Below are 14080 nucleotides of genomic sequence, written 5' to 3' on the forward strand. Positions count from 1 at the left end.
ATGGCTGAATAATATTCCGGTGTACAGGTAGGCCACGTTTTGTTTATCCGTTCATCTGTCGGTGGACACTTGGGGTGCTTGCCCCTTTTTCTGCTGAGCTCTTTACCTGCACCATCTGCAAGATCATCTCTACACTCCCACAAGACCAGTGAGGCTTGCGTGGCATTGAACCCATTTTACAGGTGGGCAAACCGAGGCCTGTAGAGGTTAGTTCCAGGGCCATTGGTGGTCAGTGGCACAGCCAGGAAAGGATCCGGGTCCATCTGCCTCCCCATGGGCTATTCCCCGAAATCACAGGCCTGCCTTCCTCTTCCCCTTTCTTGTCTCAGAGGCTTGACTGGGTCCCCCAACTTTCATCTAGGCTTTCGCCTGGGCCAGGTGCATTTCCGGGCCCAGGGGCACCAGCAAACGGGAACCCAGATGGCGAGCGGGAATTGTTCAGGAGAAGAGGCCAGGGCTGGGGGAGTCAGAGGAAGGAATCTGGGTTCGCGCAAGGGGGTTACGCAAGTGTCCCCAAGGAAGAAGGCTGTATTGAGATTTTTGTTTTTCTTTCTCCATAATTATTTTCCTAAAAATAACCAAAGAAACATATGGACATAACAATCCCAGCAATACAGGGGTAGCTTGAGTTTAATGTGAAAAGTGCCCCCTTGCCATTCTCATTACTTCCCCCTGCCCCCCAAGATTCCTTCCCTCTGGTGAGCCCCTTGCTTCTGCTTTATTTCTTGGAATTTATAAACACAGGTATGAACGGAGCTACTTACTTAGTTTCTAAAACTGTTACGCGTGATGACATCGTGTTGCCAGTCCTGCATCTCGTGCCTTTCACTTAGCAGAAAGTGCTGGGAGAGCGACAGGCCAGCCTTTCGCCCTTTGCCAGTTGCTTGGTGACAGCTGTGTCACCTTCGGCAGCAGTTTGGGGGTCTCCTGACTTTCCTGGTGGCCCTCCCCAAGTCACCAGGTGGCCTCGACTCTCCCACTCACCTCCAGCTCTAATCTGATCACACCCCACCTGCTTAGAGCCCTTTGGTGGCCTGCATGTCCCTTGCGACAAAGACCCCTGGCCCGGCTGACAACCCTGGTCCCCACTGCTCTACTTTCTTGACACCCCAGGCTGCAGCGCCCTCGGCCCCCCACCCTCGGAGATTATGGGCCTGCTGCCCCTCCGCCTGTCTGACCCTCCCAATTTATCTCCCTTTTGTCCTTTGGGACTCACGTGTGCAGCAATTCATGCATGCACCAGATCATTTTTAAGCATGTCATCAAAGGATTCCGTGACAGAGTCCCACCAACAGGGCTTAAAACAAAAACAGAATTCTTCTGTCATAGTTCTGGAGACCGAAAGTCTGAAATCAAGGTGTCTGCAGAGCCGGGTTCCCTCTGAAGTCTCTGGAAAACACTGTTTCTGCCCCTCTCCTGGCTTCCGGTGGGTGGCTGGCAGTGTTTGGCTTGTGGAAGCATCACTCATTCTTTGTCACCAGTGGCCCAGGGCCATCTTCTCTCGCTCTCTGTCTGCTGTGTGTCCAAATTTCCGTCTCTCCATGAGGACAGCAGTCAGATCGGATTGGGGCTCACCATCATCCATTCTGCCCTCCTCTTAACGAATCGCATCTTCAAAGACTCTTTCCAAACACTCATTCACAGCACCAGGGTTCTGGGCTTGAATATGTCTCTTTTGGGAACATAACACAACGTGTTACCGGGGATGGTGAATATCAGACGGTCCACGTGCTCTTTGAAAACACATGGAGTGACGACTCAATGTCGCAAGCCAGCAACAGTAACCAGGATTGGGAAAGCGGGGCTCACCCCTGCAGGAGAGATTCTGTCTCCCCAGGTGAGGCACCTGTACGCCAGGCTTTTGGCAGTGCCACTCTGTCCTCTGCACATGCCGCCTACGTCATGTTCCTACAACAATGAATGAATGAACTCTCTGTGGCGTGGCATGGGGAGCAGCAGGTGGGGGCATCGTGGCAGGAGAGGAGGAGGGTCGGGAGGAAATTCATTCATTCATTCATTCATTCATTCATTCGATCTTTAGCAGAACACCTACGTAGTCCAGGCTTCCAGGCATGAGCTGGGTGCTGGGTTTCCAACGGTGAACCAAACAAAGTCTCTCTGCTTTCCTGGCAACCACCCGGCAGCGTTCAAAGGATGGTATCAGGCGAGCAGATGGGATTTCAGGGGAGCTTTCTTGAAGGAGGTAAGGGCTAAGCCAATGCTGGAGCTTGGTTAGAAGTTTGCTAGGTAGAGGAGGGAGAAGGGGAAAGGATAACACCAGGCAGGAGGAGTCCTGGGTGCAAATGCCCAGAAATGGGAGAAGAAATAACGACGTGGAGAAACAGCAGCGTTCTCCCATGTGGCTTGAGCTTGGAGAGGAGCGAGATGGTATAGAACGGGGCGAACTTATACTCAAAAAGTGACTTGGTCTTTATCGGGAATTTAAATTCAACTGGGTGCCCTGTATTTTTATTAGCGAAATCAGGTGTCGAGTGAAAGAACTGGGCATGACCTTTTTTAGGATGTTCTGGGCAATTGTTTACTTTCTGCTTTTTATTGAAAAAAAAAATGGCAACATTAAAGAAGGATGTGAAAGTAACAAACGGGCTCTGTTTACCCATCCGAGTGACACTTCACTTGGGCTTGCACTTGGAGCCTGAATTTTGGTCTGCACCTGCACAGCCTCATGTCATTTAAGCCTCACACGAGCCCCACAAGGCAAATGTCATTATAATTCCCAAATTGTCCATGAGGAAAGGGGTACAGGGCGGTTAGTTTCCTGTATGCGACGCACACAGAGTAAGGCGTGAGTTGGAACACAAAATAAACCCGGTTCTATTTGACTCTCTCTTCCCTGTGTGGTTTTCATATTTCCTTATTATCTTCACCCTAAATACAGCTTTATGATGTGGCCATTGGGGGGAACAAATCATGAAATCTGCTATTTTTCTCTTAATATGATATCCAAACTTTCCCCCTGGTTTTACATTTAAATAATATTGCGCTACAAGCAGGGGTGTGAGCATGCTTGGGTTTTATCAAGTGTTTATCAGGAAATGGGTTTGGGGGTCTGGAATGGAGGTGGAGAGATGGAATGAGGCCGTCAACAACCAGTAGAGAAGTTCAGGGTTTAGCGATTTGGAAATACTTTTTTTTTTTTTTTTAACCCCCGAGGCTTTTTTTCTTTCAAAAGGAATATGTACTATGTATAGAAAAGTTGAAGAAACAGGAAAAAAGAAACCAAACCTGGTCTACAGGATCTGAACAGCTGCAGTACCTGGGGAAAGTATATCTGGCAGGATCTATTACAATTTAAAATGCCCACCTAGCATTTAACCCATAAATTTCACTTCTGGAAAACTAGTCTACAGGAGCAAAGGCAAGAGTATGTAAAGATAAATTTCCAAGGATTTTTTTTAATGAAAAAAATTTTTTTGGTAATTACTCTAAACTTTAAATGGCTGAAATATCTCTGAGCAAAGGAGTAAGTTGAATAAATTGTGGTACCCTTGTATCTTGGAACATAAGGCAGTTATTAAAGAATGAATTATGGAAATTAACCAGAACAGTGTCCATGAAATATTTATAGGGGACAAAAAGCAAGCATAGTGAAACATACATAGTAAGGTCTACTTCGTATCATGTGAACAGACAACTTATATGATGTTTGAGAAAGGAGTGAAGATAAGCCAAACTATTAATGTTAATTTTAAGAGAGGAGGGTTGGAGATGGGGAAAGAGGGACAAATTAGGAACTTTTTAAAAAATGTGCTTCAGTATAGCTAGAATTGTTCCAACCAGCTGTATTAATTCTGTAGTAAACACACACACACACACACACACACACACTCTAAAATATACATGTGTATGAAAAATAACGAAAACAATCCCCAGAGGAAACTTTTGTAAATATCTTGATGTATTTTCTTCAGTTGCTTCTCCATGGATGAATATTTTGCAGGTATTGGGTATATACAATTATATATATTATTTTATATGTCGTATCTTGTAAATACCATTATAAATAGCTACTTAACATTCCATCATGTTGACTATTTAACCAATCCCCTATTGTTGGATACCTAGGTTGTCCACGATTTTTCTGATATTGTAAATGGCACTTGCGTAAATATTATTGTATATTCATTTTCAAATGCAAACCCAACAATTACTGAGTGTCTGTGAAGTCTCGAGTGTGGAGCTAGATAGTGGGGTTCCGAGCTTCCGGTCTGGTTTGGGAGAGAGATAACCAAGCACACCATCTGCGAGTGTGGTTATTCCCCTACAACAGACTCCCAGGAGAGAAAATACACATTCACCGGGTATGATAATTTTTAAAGATTTTTGGCTCACACTGCCAAATTGACAGCCAGAAATCACAAGGCAGTTTACACTGCTTCCAATAGTATATGAGAGGGATGACCCACGGAACTCCTGCTTGCCTTTGAAGATTATCATTTAAAATTGATTTTTTTTTTACTTTGGTTGGTAAAAACGGCATCTTCTCGCTAGCTTCTGTGCTTTTGTTTAGTAAACAAGTCAGTGTTTTCCGTAGTTGCTTCCAATAGTGAGTTGTCCACTGAGCTCCAATGGTGGAATATCTTTTCTTCCTCATGGATGATTGGAATATCTTTTATCATCTATTCCGTTCTTAACCATTTCTAGGATGTTTCTAGGCTCTCTGTTCTGTTTCCTGGTCTATACAGTGGCAATTTGACTGCAGATGATTTTGTTTTAATACTGGATAGGGCAAGTCCATATTCATTTTTTGTTTCCAAGGGGATAAAAAAAAGATAGCTCTTCTGGGGCTACTTAGGTTTCCTGGTGAATTTAGGGTTTTGCTAAATCTAAGAACTGTCCTGTTGGGATTACAGTAAACCTACACATTAATTTGGAAAGAGTGATCAGGTCATCAGCCATCAGTGGCGGATTATTTCATTGGTTTAAATCTCCAGGCAGAGTAGGGCACAAGTCCCCTAATACATCAAAAACTCGGGACCCTCTCCCACTTTTGGGACTGTAAAAGTGTGTGTTCCTTTGTTTGACATTTAAGGCAAGGCTAGGACCACCCAGGAACTCCCAGACCAGGGCTCCCACCCCCCCCACCTCCCCCAGCCCCCTCACCCCACTCCAGGGTCCTGGCCCCCAGCCCCCACCCCGGGGTCCAGGTCCGCAGCCCCCAGCCCCAGCCCCGCCGAGGCCCCCCGGGGACTGCCCACGGGGCTGTCGCTTGACCCCGGGGCCGGCGAGGGGCTGCGGGCACCGGAAGGGGCTGGCTGCGCCGCGGCGCGCGCGGGACCTCTGCCCCGTGCAGCAGGTAGGGCCGGGCGCGCGGGGTCAGGGGTCGGGGGTCCCTCCCAGGAGCCCAGACCACGGCGCCTGCAGTCCCGGGGGGCAGCCCCTTGCAGGCGGGGGCCTCTGCGGGGGGCGCGCCGAGGCCTCTCCTGGGGGTCTCCGAGGGGGTCAGGCTCAAAGTGGGGAGGGGGGCTCCTCTCTGAGTCTGGGGGCTGGCTGCGGGGCCTCCGTCCCGGGGAGTGCGGGTGCTTCGGGGGCAAGGTCAAGGGCGCTGCCCGGACGCGGGGGGCGTCGGGGTGCAGCGGGCGCCCCTGCTCGGGGTCCGGGGGTCGCGGGGCTCCCCGCGCGCGCGCGCGCCCCTCCCCCACGGCGCCGGCCCGCGGCCCCGCCCCGCCCGCCGCCGGCCCCGCCCCCACCAGGCCCCGCCCCCGCCCCCGGCCCCGCCGCCCCGCCGCCCGCCGCCCAGTCAGCGGCGGGTCAGGGGTGAGCGGGCGGCGCCGACGTCACAAGCTTCCAAGATGGCGCCGGGCGGGCGGCTGTGAGCGGCGCTCGGGGCGCGCGGGGCGGGGAGCCGGGCCGGCGGCGGGCGGACGGGGCGGGCGCGGGCCGGCGCGGACGGGCGCCGAGGAGCAGGGGGCCCCCGCGGGCAGGGCCGGCCGGCGGGCGGGCGGGAGCGCCGCCGCCGACGCACACGAGGTTGAGCAGCGGCCCGGGGGCGGGCGCTGGGGGGCGCGGGGCGTGGCGGGCTGCGTGCGCGCGCGCGTGTCTGGGGGGCGGCGCGGGGACCCCCGGCGGGCCCGGCCGGGGTCCCCGGGGTGGGGGTGGGGACTCGGCGGCCCCCGGTGCCCGGCGGGGCGGGGGGACCCGGGCACAAAAGCCCCCGGGGCGGCGGCGGGCCGCGGGCTCTGCGGAGCGGGGGGCCGGCTCTTTGTGCCTTTTCATCAGCGGTCTAATCCCGGCCGCGGCGGGCGAGCTGCGCTGCCTGACAGGCGCGCGGGCCCCCATTATGCCGGGGGCCTGCGCCCTCGGGATCGGCGGGACCGGGGTCGGGCCCCCCAGACCTGTCCCGTGGCCCGGGCGTTTGGCAGGAAGAGCGATGGGCCTGGGGGTGGGGAGCGGCTGGGGAGGGGGGCGCAGGGGCCCCAGCTTGTCACTCCTTTTTTTTTTTTTTTTCCCTCCAAGATAGTTCCTATTCACCCAGGCCTGGCTGGGTGGGGTGAGTGGGTGGGTGGGGGTAGGGGGAGAATGCCTCTCCCTGGGGGTGGGGGGTGGGCAGGGACTTGTGGAGCAGAGAGAGAGAGGCCAGATAATCTCTGAGCTGCCCCACCCAGAACAGCCTGGGGAAGGGGACCCCGTGGTGCTCCTCCGGATGGGCTGGAACATTTTTTTTCCAAGTTATTTATGCAGTGTCTTCCTCTCACCCCTCTCTGCCTCCAGTGTCTTGTCTAAGAGGAGTGGCCAGGCACACCTGGAAAGCTGGGTTCCCTGCTCCCCCACCCACCCACCACCCCCAGTGGGAGGGGAGGAACCCAGGGCGGCCACCCCTCTGACATGTGGTGGGGGGAGGGGCAGAGCCCCTGCCCCATGTAGGAATCCTATGGCCGGGGGGATTGCCCAGTGATCTGAGGATTTCTGTGCTTGTTGGGAGGGGGGGAGTTGGCAGGTAGCAAGGGGCCTCCAGAGCGTCTTGATCAAACTTGGCGTCGATCGCCGGGGGACCCCAGATGGAGAGATTGCAGCTGGGTCACCCAAACCCAGGACTTTTCAGGACCTAGCATTTATTGCTTCCTGGCTACCAGCTTTGCTTCTTCCCCTCCATTCCCATCTGCCAGCGTCTGAACTTCCTGGGCCTCTCAGCAGACATTTTTCAGGAGCTCTGGCCATGTGGCCAATCTGGCTTAAGGAGGGTGTACATGCCGGGCAGGGTTGCTGGAGTGGTCTGGAAAAAAAAAAAGCAGATGGGCTGGCCTCAGGCTGGCCTCAAGAGACAAAGCTGCGGGGTGAGACTGCTGGGCTAGCGGGCGCCAAGCACCGAGTGGAGTGGGGGTGGCAGCAGGCTGCTATTTGGGGGCTGAACTGAACCCTTTGACCCAGGGGTTGATCTAAGGAGTAGGTTGCCCTGCCTGCTGGGGAAACTTCCAGTCCTGTGCAGTCGAGCTTAGGGAAAAATCTCTGGGTCTCTGGAGCAGGCGACTCGGAAGGCGGGCATGGGGGCTGCCCGTCACCCACCTTCCTGTCTGCCTGCTTTGGGGGAGTCAGTGCCCTGAGGTTGCTCTGCTTTCCTTCAGCTCTCAGTCTCCTGCCGGCCAGTTTTGGGGTGCCGAAGTTCCTCTTGCCCGGCTCCTCTGGCCATTTGACTTGAGTAGCTGGTGTGCACCCAGAATTTCTCCCCATTTTTTTCCCCTTGCCAGTTGTTGGGGCTTGTAGATTAGTCACTCGGCTTTTACAAGCAATTCCTGAAAAGAAAAATCCCTCTCTGGTTGCTGGCTTCACACGGAGGAAGCAGCAGCCCGAGGAGCCAGGGCTTTAATTTAAGCAAAACCCAAACGACGGTTGCAATTGCACAGGTGGGGCAGCAGTGCCAGCCTGGGGACAGGTAGGCACGATCCCGGGTTCACTTCCCAGCCTTGGCTAGCAGCCCGGCCTGCTCCGCAAGCCACGGTCCGGGCTGGCTCCTCACGGAGTGTTTTCTTTCCATAGATCAGATTTCTCATTTTGTTAATAAGCACGGTCTCCGATCGCTTGAAGCCAGCTGTTGCGGACTCGGAGCCACAGGGTTTTGCATTATTGAGCTGGCAGGCCTGCTGCCTGCCCGGAGACCTGGAGAAGGGTGGGGACCGAGAGCCGGGGTCAGGTCCGAGGGGGATGAGGGGGTCGTGAGTGTGGGCTGGGGCCAGCGAGTGTGACCCCAGGCCCTCGTAATCAGCCAGCCCCGGAGAAGGGCTGGCTGGGCAGTTCTGGAGCATCTGGAGGAGCGAGGAAAGAATAAAGTTCAGTTTACCCAGGAGCAGTGTGGCTCGGTGTTTCCCTGGGCCTGCTGGCCTCCAGCTGTCAGCCCCACCCCATCCCCAGCCTTGCCCAGGGGGGCCAAGGGCCACTGTCCCTGGGACCCCGTCACCTGGCTGGGTGGGGGCTGGTCTTCCCAGCCAAGGAGACAGCTTTCACCACCCAGAGGAGATAACAGATCCACAAATCCGGTTCTCCCTCTCCTGGCTTCCTGTGCCTGGGCTGACAAGGGGCTCCCGCCTCTGCATGGCCATGCGAGGGGTGGGAATCGAGAGCGAGACCCTGGCTCTGCCATTTTCTGTCCGGGTGACCTTGGCAGCCATCGACACCCCGAGCCGCACAGTGCCCTTGTTTTAAAATGGGAGCAGAACTTCATCTTACCTTCAGGTACCGCTGCCTTCCAGAGCCGAGCGTGGGGAAGACAGACGGACAAACCACTGATTGTAAGATGGCGTGATAAGGGCCAGCTGGGGGGATGTGCCCAAGGCCCAGGAGCCCACAGGGCGTGGGGGCATGCTGGGAAGGGCTGCTGTGGCTGCAGATGAGCCCCAGACATTGGCCCCAGGTGCTTGCTGCGTTTGGGCCGGCTGCGGGGGTGCGGGAGTGTGTGTGCGTTAATCGTGGGGTGACTGGATCTGGTTTTAGAAAGCCAGTGGCAGCGTGGGGAACGGCCAGGTGGGTGGGATGGGAGACGGTGGAGCGGAAACCTCCAAGAAGCCAGACGGGCACCCCCACACCTCTGTGTGCCAGGCACGTGCGTAGCTCTGACCATTTTTCAGTGAAAATTACTGGGCACTCCTTGCCCGTCTGCCGGGGCTGTGACTAGAGTAAAACGGGCCACTCCCTCCCCTCCGGCCTTCACAAACCTACCAACCAGCGGTCTCCTTCCTGGGCCTGGCAAGAGGCGCTGCTGGCAAGTTTCCTGGGACTCCTCACCGAGCGGCCAAATAAACCGCACCTTGGGGATCCCATATCGTGCCGAGGTTGGAAGTAAGCAGGCGGTCAGAGCCCGTGCCTGCTCCCAGCTTCTGGGGTCCGGAGACATTGGCAAACCCCCCAGGAAGGGGCTCCAGGTCAGGTAGGGGCTTGCGGACAAGCTCCTCCAGTTTGACTTCACCTGGCACTGCCAGGGCTGGCTTCCTGCTGGGGGTGGGCTCTGGGGAGGGGCTGGCTGGGGGGTTCTCGCCTTGAGCCCAGTTTGGGCCCCGAGTGGCAAAGCCAGAAAAGCGGGTGGGGGCAGGCGCTGCCCGTGGATCCTGGGAGCCCTGGATAAGGAAGGGGCCGTCCCGAGCAGCCTCCCGGCCGGCCACCATCCAGTGGGAAGGGACAGGACTCAGTCCCCGGCAGGGCGTGTTCGGACTGGGACCCTGGGCCTGGGAGCCTTGGGGCTCTGCCTTCCGACCCATAACCAGGATGGTAATTCTCCCTGTGGGGAGAGGGGGGCCTGGGCTGGAAGAGGGGGCCCCGGTGGGCCTGCCCCCGAGAGGGGCTGGGGCAGCCAGCTGCCTCTGGGGAGATCCGTGGCCGCTTGGTAGGCGCCTGCTTCCTGTTTGACGGTGATCCGCTTCCGAGGGACACGTGGGGTGTGGGCGGCAAGTGCGTGGGCTCCGGAAGGGCCTCCTGAGCCTGCTTGGCCCCGGCCGCCTCCTGGGAAGGCCGAGATTGGGAGGTGCTGCCCAGTGGGGCCGCGATGGTTTGGGAGCTGAAGGACCGTGGGCTGGCGGGCGAGGCTGCTGTCCCCTGCGTCATGGAGGTCTGCTCTTGCGCCTGGAGAACAGCCCCCCACGAGCCCTGCCTGCCACCCTGCCCCACCTGGCTCTCCGTCAGCTATCGCAGGCCCTTCGGGGCGAGGGCCATTTCCTGGGGGTGTTGGCTGACCCTCCCCCTTGCTGCTCTTGGTGAGCTCCTGCCCTGTGCCCGATTCTCTTGGTCGTCGGGGTCTTAGACAAGCACCAGGCACGGCAGCTCCCACTTTTTGTGGTTCCTCCCCTCTGGGCGGCAGTGGGCAGGGCCCCGGGCTGGGGTGTGCTGGGGGAGCCTGCCCTAGGGTGCTGACACCCTGATGTGGGTGCCTCTTGGTATCCCGACTGGCCCCCTGAGGCTGCAGCGGAGGTTTCTGGGCCACTGGGGGCCTCTGGGACCTGAGGCTCTTTTTCTTCTCTTTAGCTCCAGGTCCCAGGGGGACTGTGAAGGGGCAGAGCCTCGGGGAAGGCTGGCCTGGCACTGCCTCCTTCGCTGGCCCAGGACTGGAGATGGCCACTGCTCACTGTCCTGAAGGGTGGCCGGGGGGAACCTAGGACGTGGTGGAAGGTGTTATGGGGGGACACAGGCAGCATCACCCCCAGACCGTCTTCTGCCTCGCACCAGCTTGGGGCATGTTTCTTGGTAGATGCCTGTGAGGTCTCATCTTGCGGGACGGAGCAGGCTCAGGAGGCCAGGAAGGTGGCGGTGCCTCGAGGGAGATACTTTACCCCTGGCGTTTGTCCCCAGAATGTACCGGTGCGGCCCTGATTGTCTTATCCACTCCTACTTTGCAAGCGGCTCAGAGAGGTCAAGTGACTTGGCTGAAGTCACACAGCCCCTGCCTGCTCAGGGGGCAGCTTACACAGGAGGTGAGAGAGCGAGAACGTGGACTTGTCTGAGGAAGACGGAAGCCCTGAGCTTTCATTTTCGGGGGGGTGGAGGTGGTGGTGATGGTGGTGGCTGGGTGGCTGCCTCGGGGGTGTCTGGTTCCTGGATCTGCAGGGCAGCCCCTTGCAGGCTGGGGAAGGACCTGCGGGTGCCCTGTCACCCACACGAGGGCCAGGACTGCAGAGAGGAACCTTCCAGGTCCCTGCCCCCTCTAAGGGAAGCCGCGCAGGCGAGGGTCTGGCATTCTGGGGCTAGGAGATTGGGATGGCCCATCAGGCGGCACCCCCTTCCTTCTCGATTTTTGCAGAGTGGGCAGAGGGGGTGGCTCAGGCCCTGCCAGGTGGTGCTGGCAAGGACGGGGTGGCGAGATGACTCCCTCGGCCACAGGGAGGTGCTCAGCCTCCTGGGGTTCCCTGGATCGGCGCCAGCTAGCGCTTCGGCCCTGGTGGGTGAACCCGAGCCGCGAGGGCCAGGGTGAGCCCCTGCTGCAGGCAGGAGAGCAGGGGAGGTTTCCAAAGTCCCACATTCCAGGCCTGTGTTGACGCTGATAAGGGCAGCTGGGCCAGCCCGGGCAGGAGGGAACTTTGACTTCGTGCCCCCAGCAGACAGCACGCACGTCCGGCTTCCTGATAGCACCCTTTTCCCCTCCCCACCGACCGCCCTCCAGCCCGGGACCCCCGCCTGCAGAGGGGTCGTGAAGGGGCCAAGCTGCCCTCCGCCGTCGGAGGTGCTGGCCCTGGCTAGCGGAGTGTCAGCGGCCACTGTTGAAAAGGTGCTTCTTGTGTGTGTTTGGAACGTGTCACCCTCTGGTCGGGAGGGAAGCCCCTCACTCAGGGTGTTAGCATTTGGCAAATGCCCGTGGTTCAGTGGGAAGTGGACCCAGGTGTCCGGCCAGCTCCCCGCCCCGGGCCAGCCCTTGCCTTTCCACGCCTCGTTCCCCTCGCCTGGAACAGGTTGTTAGACATACTTGAGATAACGCGTGTCGGCGGCCCTCCAAGAGGGTCCGCGAGACCCCCTGTGTTGACAGTGGCCCACGGCCGCCCACTCTGGGGCAGCCCACTGCAGCAGGGCTCGGTGTGGACGTGAAGACACAAACGCCCTGCCCGCGGATGTCCTGGGGAGCCCCACGCGCGGTCCCGTTAGCTCTGGACCCCGCGTGTCCGTCATCTTAGTGTTCCGTGTGACGAAACGGGGACGGTGCCCGTCGCCTCCAGGCTGTTTGAGGCGTAAGCCACACGAGCGGCATATTTTTCACGGGACGTCACTGCCACTTGAAAGACCAAGTGTGGCGATTCAGACGGGGAGTTTGGCTGGTATTTTCTTGGAAATGACCCGAGTGGGCCTGCCCCCATAAGGAAAACAACCGGTGATATTTATGACCTGTGAGAAACGCCAGCTTTCAAGTGAAAATCGGGGTCTTGGAAAACTTGGGCCTGACAACGTCCCAACACCGAAAGGCTTTTCTGATGCCGTCTGGGATGATTTTTTTAATTTTGAAATAATCTCAAGCTTACGGGACAGTTGCAAAAATAATACGAAACCCACACAGAGGACTCCAACTTACCACCCGCTCCTTCCCCCAGATACCCAGGTCTTACCAGTTTTAACATTCTGCCACGTTTGCTGAATTATTCTACCTATCCATCCGTCTGTCCATCCATCTGTACATTTACCTGTCTGCCTATCTGTCTGTTTTCTAAACATTTGAGAATAGGTTGTATACATCATGCTTCTTGAACACTTAGTACTTCCATGTACGTTTCCCAAGAACAGTTTAAGGCAGTTATCAAGTTCCGGAAATTTAGCATTGGTGTAAAATTCATCGTCTTCAGTCACGCTTTTCCAGATGTCCCAATAACATCCTCTTGGGCTTTTTCTCCTCTATTATTCTGGTCTAGGGGAAATGCATGATTTTTTTTTTTTGAAACATATGATTTTTTGATATTGTAGAGTGAAATGTGACAGCATCTGGAAGATTTTATTAACTCGGAGTGAGCCAGTAGTTTCCAGATGACAAGTCACAAAATCATGAGTGGCCGTGAGTACAGGATGGGCCGGCGTATTTTGTATAACCACGTATGAAAAGTCCACAGACATGCGGGTTATACATTGCAGCTCACCTCGAAAACGACCGCCCATCAGGTTTCCATGTGGGATCCGTGAGGAAGGGCCACAGTGTTCTGGAAAGATTGAACAACCCCCCCTTCTATCTGCGTGAGTCCGGATTTCTTCACGGACTTCAATCAAGACCACAAGCGGAACAGATTAAATGCCCAAGCAGATATGGGAACCCAGCCGCTTCTATTAAGCCAGACGTTAAAGAGATTTGCAAAAATGTAAGGCAATTACCACTCTCCTCACTGATTTTTTTTTTCTTTAGGAATAGTTAGTTTCATAAAAAAAAAAGTGCTAACTGAATTAAATATTTTAAAATACTATGAGTTTTTCTAACAATAAATGTAACAGCACATAGTATACAGTAACATCTGACATGGTAACATATAAAACACTTACACAGAAGCTCTTTGGGAGTCCTTATTAGTTTTTTTTTTTTTTTTTTTACTTTATTTTTTATTGGATTTGTAGTTACACCAAAAGATCATGCAGAGCAGGATTCCTTTAAACCCTCCTTGCACACACGGCTTTCCTGGTTAACATCTGCAATTCATGTAGCACACTCGTTACAGTGGAACTAACAGTGTTATAATTTCACTGGTAATTAAAGTCCCTAGTTTACATTTGGGTTTGCTCTTTTTTTATTTTAATTTTTATTTTGGTAACATAACCTCACATTTCCCATTTTGGCCGCTGTGAGGTGTACAATTGTGACCGCTTTTTAAGAGTGGCTAACAGTTCGGGAGCGGCTGACACGTGGGAACGGCTGGATTGGGGGTGCTAGGCCGTCTCCCACTCCGACCCACCTTCTCTTTTCTGTGTTTTATATTTGCCCCATTTCTTCTCGGCATTTGTTCTTCCCGAGCCCCTGCTGCGGCTGGGATGCAGGGTCCCTTGGGCGCTCCGTCAGCGTGGCAGGGTGGGAGGTCGGGGACGATGGGGGCAGAGGGGCAGTGTGAGCTGGAAGGGCAGGGACGGCTGCGCAGAGGACAGCTAACCGCAGCCGGCAGGGTGACCGCGAGAGGGGACGTGG

This window comes from Choloepus didactylus, assembly GCF_015220235.1.
Source record: "Choloepus didactylus isolate mChoDid1 chromosome 23 unlocalized genomic scaffold, mChoDid1.pri SUPER_23_unloc1, whole genome shotgun sequence".
Classification (NCBI taxonomy): domain Eukaryota; kingdom Metazoa; phylum Chordata; class Mammalia; order Pilosa; family Megalonychidae; genus Choloepus; species Choloepus didactylus.